This window comes from Poecilia formosa, unplaced genomic scaffold (assembly GCF_000485575.1).
Source record: "Poecilia formosa unplaced genomic scaffold, Poecilia_formosa-5.1.2 Scaffold83, whole genome shotgun sequence".
NCBI lineage: Eukaryota > Metazoa > Chordata > Actinopteri > Cyprinodontiformes > Poeciliidae > Poecilia > Poecilia formosa.
In genome coordinates this window covers 1,591,088-1,600,346 of record NW_006800022.1, presented here as the reverse complement: position 1 = coordinate 1,600,346, position 9,259 = coordinate 1,591,088, and positions in this window count along the sequence as shown.

Here is a 9,259-nt window from a genome sequence, read left to right as displayed (position 1 = left end):
AAGCAGGATTTGATTGCCACGGTGCGTGATTGTGGCATCGCTTGTTTGCAACAAGCCCTTTATTCCCCCCCCCCGTCAATCATCCGCTTCATGCATTATTTGTTTGGGACTCCCCCCTGCTGGGAATAAGCACTTAGATATATTTCTTTTCATGCGCGGCGTCAAATACACATACGATGAAACATACATGAAGGAAAAGCACATAAGCAAACACACGGTGTGCTCTTTGTGGTGAAAATCCCATTGGAATCTGTTGTTTTTTCTCTCTCTCTCCCCCTGAGAGACAGTCATCACCACCTGCCACCGATCTGATCAAAGTAAACCAGAATAGATTTTGTTGAATTCAGACCTCAGATTTGTCAAAGTGCTATTTTCAACTGCAACTTGTACCTCTTTTAGCCTGTTGAAACCTGTCACTCACTATTACTTATCGACGCCGCAGACCCAGCATGAACGAGCGAAGAAGGAAACTTTTTCTTTTTTTCTCTCTTCTTATACGTATCCTGTCGGGGCCTGAGCATCATATCCGTGAACCTGTCACCTGCCACTCGCAGCTCAATCAGAGTTTCATTGATTTCTTTTAGCATCACCGGTGACGCGCGGCATCTGATATATTGAAAATGCGCTGCAAATTCAGGTCACCGACAAGACGCTGACTGTTGTCTTTGTCCGTTTCTGTCACAGGATTTCTGGAAGAAACTGAAGCAAAATGTACAAGTGGATCCGAGTGAATTGGAATATCATTGAAAAATTGACACTGGAGAATCCAGAACATATTCAACAGCTAGTACATTTCCTTGTTTTAAGAAAAAATGACGACTGGATTCTGAAAAGTTTTCACCTCCTTGGATGTTTTGATCAATGATGATCAACCAAGGAGGCATTTTGTTTGGACCAAAATTGTCTGGCTGGTGGAAAAAATGTGACCCCTTGCGGTACGCATGGATTTTGTATCGGAAAGTCTTTCTCAACTGGTCCAAAAGTGAGTTGCAGATCTGTTTTCAGTTGTCTAGTTACACTCCTCGAAAGAGAACATTCAAAGTTTGTGTACAGAGTTTGCTGTATCAGCTTATATAGGGAGGACAACTGGCTTCGCTTTGGAATCGACACGGAAACGGACACTGAAGTACAGGAAGTCAACCTCTCTCCGTTCTGGTGCTGCACTCTGACGTGCCTTTGCTACTCGAGTTGTACTCAACCATTCTGCACACTCAGAGCGTAGCTTCTCAGCTCCGGTTCAGCTGAACACACAGAATCAGACTGGATATTGAGAAGGTGACAGGTTTTTATTTTTGTTGTTTTTATTTGGAGCAGCTCCGGTATTTAATGGTGATTCTTTTTCGCATCAGCTTGGTCATGGGAAGTTTTTCTTTCCTCTATTGAAAGAAACTGTTTAGAAGCTGCGCTTTGTTTTTACTCAGCTTCATTCAATTTGATAATGTGGAAGAAACAAAGAATAAGAGACATCTGGAACGAAGTACTGTCTGGCGAAGCTGTATTGGAAAGGAACTAAACTCAATCAATGAAGCTTATTGGATTAGACAATTGGGTTTTGTGTGTTTAGTCATATAAAAATGCCTTTTAAAGAAATATGTTTTGAATTTTAAACTCAATTTCTTTGAGTTCCCTCCTTAACATTAGCTGTTGATTTTCGTAACAATGGGAATATGTTACCAAATCTTCCTTTCTTTCTCTCACGTTCAGCATTTTAAAGTTTTATTATCAAAGAGCAATACAAAAGTTTTTGCCTTTATGCTAAAACTTCTACTTATAGACCAGATATTTGATTTCCCTTTGGATTTCTGCTTTATTGGAATGGAACGCTGCATGGGCTTCGAGTCATATGCACACCTATGAACATATTAAAGTAAATGTTCACTAGCCACCAGAGTGAGATTACGCCAGCAAGCCCTTCTACTTTTACAGATCAGCACTTATGAGATGGTGTGGAACTGCAAACCGATGTAGGCAATGATCCGCAGACAATGTGGAAGGGAGGGATAGATGGTGGATAGAGGGATGGAGGAGGTAAGATGTAAAGGGGAAAGGTCACTTGTTCCTCAGTTCGTTACTCTGTAACATTAGTAATGTGTTCAAACACATACTGTAGCAGCAGGCGAACCCAAAGTCAACCCCAACTGAACAAAGACTATGGATAGTGATAGATTTGCGTACCGTTGACCTTGAAATACATTGTGCATGTGCATATTTGCAAGAAAATTGGAAGTAAGGCAGTTTAGATAACCCTACTAAAGGGTCTCTTGAGATTTAGTTTAGCCGCTTTTACTGTTTCTATCACATCTTGTTACATTAGGATGAATCAGAAGTTGCTTTTTGTTGTCAATTCTGTCTAGTCAGCATCTGTTTCAAAGACCCCGTGTGACATCAGGTCACCTGGATGTTAAATATAACTAAATCATAGTTCTTCAGTCTTCTCTCTTTTTTGTTTTTTTACCAACATTGCATTTTCATTCTTGGGGTTCTATCATCACAGTCGTCGGGAATATCTTATTCTTGAAGAATCCTTAACGTTTTGGACAAACACTCAAGATACTCTGAAGATTTTCTCCATTTTCCATTTCCCAGTCCCCCCTCTCGGCCAGCGCTACTCGTTTTCATCACTTCACCTTGCTTGTAAGTGCGTCTTATACTCCCGTTATGAAATGCTGACCAGCAAAGTACCTCACTGCAAGGAATTCATATGTCCTGAACTCCTGTGGGATTTGCATGAAATTACAAAGTCCCTTGTTGCAGGATTGTCTCTGACAATAGAGGCCATTAGAGCAATACTTCTAAGAGGATATTTGATAATCTGGCAACCGTTATCTTTGCCGGATACACCACGGCAATATAAGTCTCGGGGAGAATAAGTCAACCCCACCTATTGTCTCCGACGGAGCTGGAGCAAAGGCTTTATGGGAAGCGAAAGTCGGAAATGATGTAAAGCAAATGAAGATTAAGCCTCCCGAAACGAATGGAAAAAAATTATTCTTGTGCTGCACTTTGTATATACTCGGAAGTCAAAAATATCAGTTTCGGAGAGGTATTCCATCTTGTAAAGGCAGAATTTCCTTAAAATGCGTCTAAATGCAATATGGCTGCCTTCCAGCAATAACCAAAAGTCTGTCAACAGCATTTATGTTTGTTTAATTCATTTTAATTTTACATTTCTTTGTGTCTTTGCTTAGTTAATCCTTAATGGATGAATATTAGTTTGACTTAGCTTTAGCTCATTTATCTTTTTTTTTTATATGATTTTTGTGATTATTTGACTTGTTAACAGCATATTGCAAATAAATTTGCTCAACAAAGTGGATTTTATCTTTTAAGACTTTGCAGTTTCGTGTCGCTGCTGTGCTTTCGCGGCATATCGGCGTCTGTCAAACCATTTTCGAGAGCCTAGCCATGTCTTCTCAATGATCACGCTCGACTCGGCTCGAGCGGTGCAGGAAGAAAAAGGAAAAAAAAGGCTGGAATTGTCTCCATGTATTTTGCCCGTAGCTTCTTCCCTCAACACCCTTTCAGAATGAAATGGTGCATTTTAAAGAAGAGGTGAAATGGAATCCCTGGATGCGGTCTCAGAGGTAACATTGCCTGAAGAAAGAGGGGTCGGTGTAGCGAGTCCTTTGACATTGCTGTCACATTGAGTGAAAATCTCGGCTAAATGACTTGGATTCTGTGATTCTAGCTGTGTAGTCAGATGCTATGCAGGTGTTGTAGGCAATGAGCGCCAAGATGAGTGATGGCCAATCTGATTAAATGTGACTCAGCCATATCTGCATTCGTAATAGAATGATGGACATAGTACATTCTAGCAAACAGAACTCTGTAGTGTCCCAATTTGACCAAGGAGACAGAACCGGCACTTCGGGGGCCGAGGGGGAGGGGGGGAAGAATTTACAATCGCAAAGACGTTTAAAACCTCTGCCGTTTAATTTCTTTTTAATTATAGCTGATTGATGGAACATAATTGCATCATAATAAAGCAGTGTATGCAATGTCCATTTGAATAACTTCACCGGTTAAATAAATTAGGTGGCTCGATTGATCCAATTTTACACATGGAGTTTGTTTCAAGGGCTTGAGAAGTTCTTTCGTTGAGTGAACAGGGAGCTGTCTGAAGCCTCTGTTTCACCAAGGGGATGCCATTTGAAGATTAAACGTAAATGATACTTTAGACTATCTGAGTTGTGTAAAACACCCTTCGTTCACGATTGTTTACCCCAGACGCTAATTGCATCACACCAAAAAAATGGCATAATGTGGTTCCCCTGAACATCTTTGACCTTGTTTAATGCAAATTTATTGTTTTGTCCTTGCCAGACCTTTTTACGTAACCTATCTTGAAGACTTTTGTTTTTTGGTTGGGGTTTTCTGTGTGGGTAACCACACAGTATTTTTGTTTTAGAAGCAGGTGGTTTTGTCTGATTATGAAAAATTAGTAAATGCAAAAGGCAATTGTTAACATTTGTAAGTTAGATCAAAATAATCAGGTTGGGGCACCAGCTAACTATTAGGAAGTAGAGTGTATTGTGACATTTTGACATTATTTAGCCTGGTACAGCTTTATCTTTGCTAATGAATTAGATTTACAAAGAGTAGTAACATTTTATTTTTAGTTTTATATTTTAGCTTTTTTACCTGGACTTTTACAACCTTAAGTTATTCAAAAATATACATCTTAAAAGATTGAAATTATACAGTTCACAAACAAAACACTTCAATTTTTAAAAGTCAATAAGGTGATCACTTTTTTTTTCATTTATTTGTAGTTTATTTCCTGCCATCGGCAACCGTCTTTCCCTTCAGGCACTTTGTTTTTATTTCCATCCATTCTTCAGGTTAAACAAATTCATTTTATGTCGGCACTTTTTCCACAAACAACCATAAACTTAAGTGCAACCTGAAATTTGGTTGGGATGTTAAAGGAAACATGATAAATCGTATTTGGACGTTTGCATAAAAATGTGAAACTCTCATTTCATACTTACCTTTAAAAAAAAATCCTTGTGAAATAAATTGAACTTTAATGTGGCAAAATGTGGGGAAAAAAAGCATAAAAAGGAGACCCTCTTTGGCAGCTGTAACACAAAATGCAATAAAAAAGTCGAATAAGAACTCTAATTCATCCCTTTTTAAAGGTGTGATTCATTTCCAAGACTAGCATCTCACTTAAATAAGCTCAAGCAATAATTCAGGAAGTTCTTCATGAGGAGGATGGAGTTTATATGATTTGGATCTTGTGCAACATGCTCTGAGGATGTGGCGGCGGCCATCTTAATGAGTTTGGAGCTTATCACTGCTCACGAGAGAAAGCAAATCAATCACTACCCCTGCACGGTGATGGGTATGTGGGAGGGAGAGTGGAGTGGAGATGTGACGAGAGAGAGAGAGAGAGAGAGAGAGAACTAGAGATGTGACAAGAGAGAGAGAGAGAGAGAGAGAGAGAGAGTTCGTCAGTCCTCTGGTGTTGTTTAGCACAACAGCCCGTTGCCGAGGATTTTCCTGAGGGACACTTGTTTTAATAAAAACTGGCCCCATATTAAATTCTAATCCATTAGTGTGTCTGCTGAGCTCTGACAGTGTTTTATCAAACCACTGGAATAAATGAATGTTTCTTCATTATCACAACTGGAGCGTTTCAGTAATATTGCTTTCTTGTGCCGGGGATGCGTTGCAGCAATTCTGACTGCACGTGTTGATGTGAAGCGCACTTCCTGCCACGGTTAAGCTACATTTCTAACTTGGATTCTGCCTATTAAATGCATTTATGTAACTGTTAATCGGGAGTATACACTTAACAACATTGTGCACTCTGTCTTTTTACAGCGAATAAGATTAACTAGAACAGGAAGCAGCTCTAAACGGGTTCCAAGCCCAACCCAGTCCACCCCTCACTGCACTTTAAGCTCCTATATCCCACCAGTGTGGCTTTAAGAGTGTTGATGACCTTCCTGAGTGTTGTCAGAGAAAGTATGTGCCAAGGTCATGTTTTCCTAATGTTTAAGAGGAGTTGCAAGAAAAGACCCAACATCTCCATCTCAGACTATAGAGACCGGATTGAAACCGGTGAATGTTTGAGTTTTTGACAGTCGGTAAAAAGTTGAGACCTGCCCAGAGAAAGTGTAAACCATCTAAAAAATAAACATAACAAAAAAAAAATAAAAAATTGTATGACTGTCGGACTTGAATTTGCATCCAGTAAAAGCTTAGAAAATCCTGAACCATCTCATCTGAGAATGAGCTATTTTGTTAGAATTGAATGAAACCAAGACAAAACAAAGTTTGATAAATAAACTGTTTATATATAAGCTAAAAATGATGTAGTTTCTTAATTTATCAGATGGCTCCTGAAGATAAGATAAATAAAGATAAGTAGAAGCTAATTGAAACACATCATTGACTGTATATTTCACTCAAATATTTTTTACATCAATTTCTTGCGTGAGCATTACCTAAACGTATTTAAGAATCGTAGGAAAGCCTGGAAAATGATGGATGGTAAAGCCACAGGCTCTTGTTTCATTAACTGAGGGTCAACATTCATTTTAATGTCAACTTGATAAGTGCAAACCTGGCAACTTCTTTCTTACCAGATTTATTGGTTTCTATTTTCCCTTTTTTACATTAGCAGTAAACAGGAGCAGATGCTCGAGTGAGCAAATGGCTAAAGAGCTGCTTCTTTCTTCAGGACAGATGACCATTAGGAGTATTTTTTTTTAAGATCTAGCCCTTAGTGTGATGAGAAGAGATGAAGAGCAGGACATCGATAACAGGAACTGGCAGTGGAGTGGATAATTAGCCTTAAAAAGGAACAAAGGATCAATACCCCACCCTACCATCAAAGTCCCACCCCCTCCTTGCTTTACAAAGCGTTTGTTCATGGGGAAAACAGGTTTGGACAGCGGGCAGGAAGCTCATCTATCAATCTGACAGAAAAGGCATCCACTGTAACTGATAAAGCATTGCTGGATTTTTGGGAAGAAATGCTACTTTAAAAGTTAGGCGGCAATAATCGAGATCGGCGTGGCTAAAGTTTTCCACATTGTTTGTAATTTTAGGCATGACGAATTTTGTAAGTGTGCAGGACTTGGTGGATATAAGGAAAAATGAGCTATTAACCCACAATGTTCCCTTCTAAATTTAAATATCACAACATCGGCAACAGTGTTGTACTTTAAAACACTTTTAACCCTTAACGGTCACCCCAATAACACTTTCAAGCAAAAATTTAAAGATATTTTAGAAAACGTTAACTATGCTCATTGATTTATCCCAAATTAATGATGTCATCAATTTCTTTTTTTTTTTAAAAGATTCAGCCAAATTTAGTTATGAGAAATAACTTATTTTCAGGCGCATTGGTATGCAGTGATATACGCACTCTTGTAAACTTCTCTTTCTTTATATGGAAGAAATCCTATAGCACAACAAATGTGTTTTTTCTTTTTTTTAGAAAAAAGCTTAACCAGCAGGAAATGCCATCGACTACCAGTTTAAGCACCCAGATTCTGCAAACGACAGTTTAATGAGCCATCCTGAAGACTTTATGCTGCACCATTTTTTTTTGTTTGTCTCATAAATCTTGGATAAAACAGTGGAAATCACTGTTATTCATTGGGCACATATCTGTCAAAAAGACCGAGGATCATTAGGCGAGTCAGATTGATTAGATCTGGTGACGTTATTAGCAATATTTGCAATAAAGAACTGGAGTTGTGACACTTTTGAGTAGCATAAATCTTTTTTTTTGGTCACGTTCCAGTCACAAACTTAAGTTAATTTCTGGGTCTTGAGCACAGTGAAACATGGTGGTGGGAGCGTCATGCTGAGGGAATACAAGACCATACTGGTTACAGAGCTGTTAGAGGACTGAGAATGCAGCCAGTGGTACAATGCATTACTTTAGATAGAAATTTGTTAAAATGGTCCAATCAAAGTTCATATTTGAATCAGCAAAGTTTGACATTTGGTGATATGAAGCAGTTTATTTATTTGTTCATTACCTAGATCTTGTGCCAATAAAACAGCGTTGGAACTTAGACCGACCTGTAAATCGAGAGCTTATACATGACTTGCGCTGCCTTAAAATGTGTTGTCTCAACGTGACAAACTGTGTAAACATGTATCGCATTTCCGAGAGACAAATCGATGAAATCAAGGTCAAAGCATCAGTGAAGACCTGCGTTTATGACGGCAGCACCTAGAATCGGACTCGGAACGTAAGCAGCCGTCAGTGGACGGAGCCTCATTGACATTCAGGGAACATCAAGGATAGAAACTGAAGACGATCAGATGCTTGAAGTATTAAAGTGCGCCTCGTTCCTGCCGTTGTCCTCCTTTACTTATTCCTGATGAATCTCACCAGCCAGTAGTCCAGACGTGGAGCACCACCTTTGTTGTGCCAAATGAAAAGGCCTTTTCATCATTAACATTTTCTCCAGGAGATGCAGTGTGATTAGGTTTCATTGATGAGCTGCCACATCAAAGACAGAAGAAAAAAAAAAAATAACCGGAGACAAAAGAAGAGAGGTACTTTTTTTTTCTTTTTTTCTTTTTTTTTTGGAGAAATCAAGAAACTCCAGCCACGGTTGGCCTTGTGTTTATACCAGCCTTTCCTGACTTTAATTATTAGCACATAAGTAATCTCTGAGGCCCAAATTGATTATTCGAATTTTCGCATTAACTCGGAACCTACGGGGACCTCAATTTCCACAGCATCAGAACGTTATCCTCGTTTGAAATCAGGGTTTTATTTAAAACCTATTACCGGGTTTCCGAAGCACGCGGACGGCCACGGCACAGTAGTGTGTAATTATCTTCGTATGAATTATTAATTTCATTACACTGCGACTGAATAAATGTAGCAGGTTCAGTTAAGCGCTTTGATGGTGACAGCGGAAACATTACATTTTGCAAGACGAAAGTCGGTGTTTCAAAGGCATTTATTATTCATTGGATTTATTTATTTATTGCGTTGGAATATTCTCACTGTTGACCTGGCGGAAATGTGTTGAGATAATACTATTGGACTTTTTTTTCTTTGCACTATTTCCAACAGTGCTTAAAAAAATACAAATCTGATACTTGGCATTACTCTCATCCCCTTAGATATGGTCCAGTTTGGGACTGAGATTCACCTTCCAGCAAGCTACAATAGAACGCTTTGAATCAGAGGTTTTATGCTTTCAAATTGGCCTAGTCAAATTTCCAACTTAAATCTAACGAGTATGTGTAGTAACACAGTCAATCTGACTGC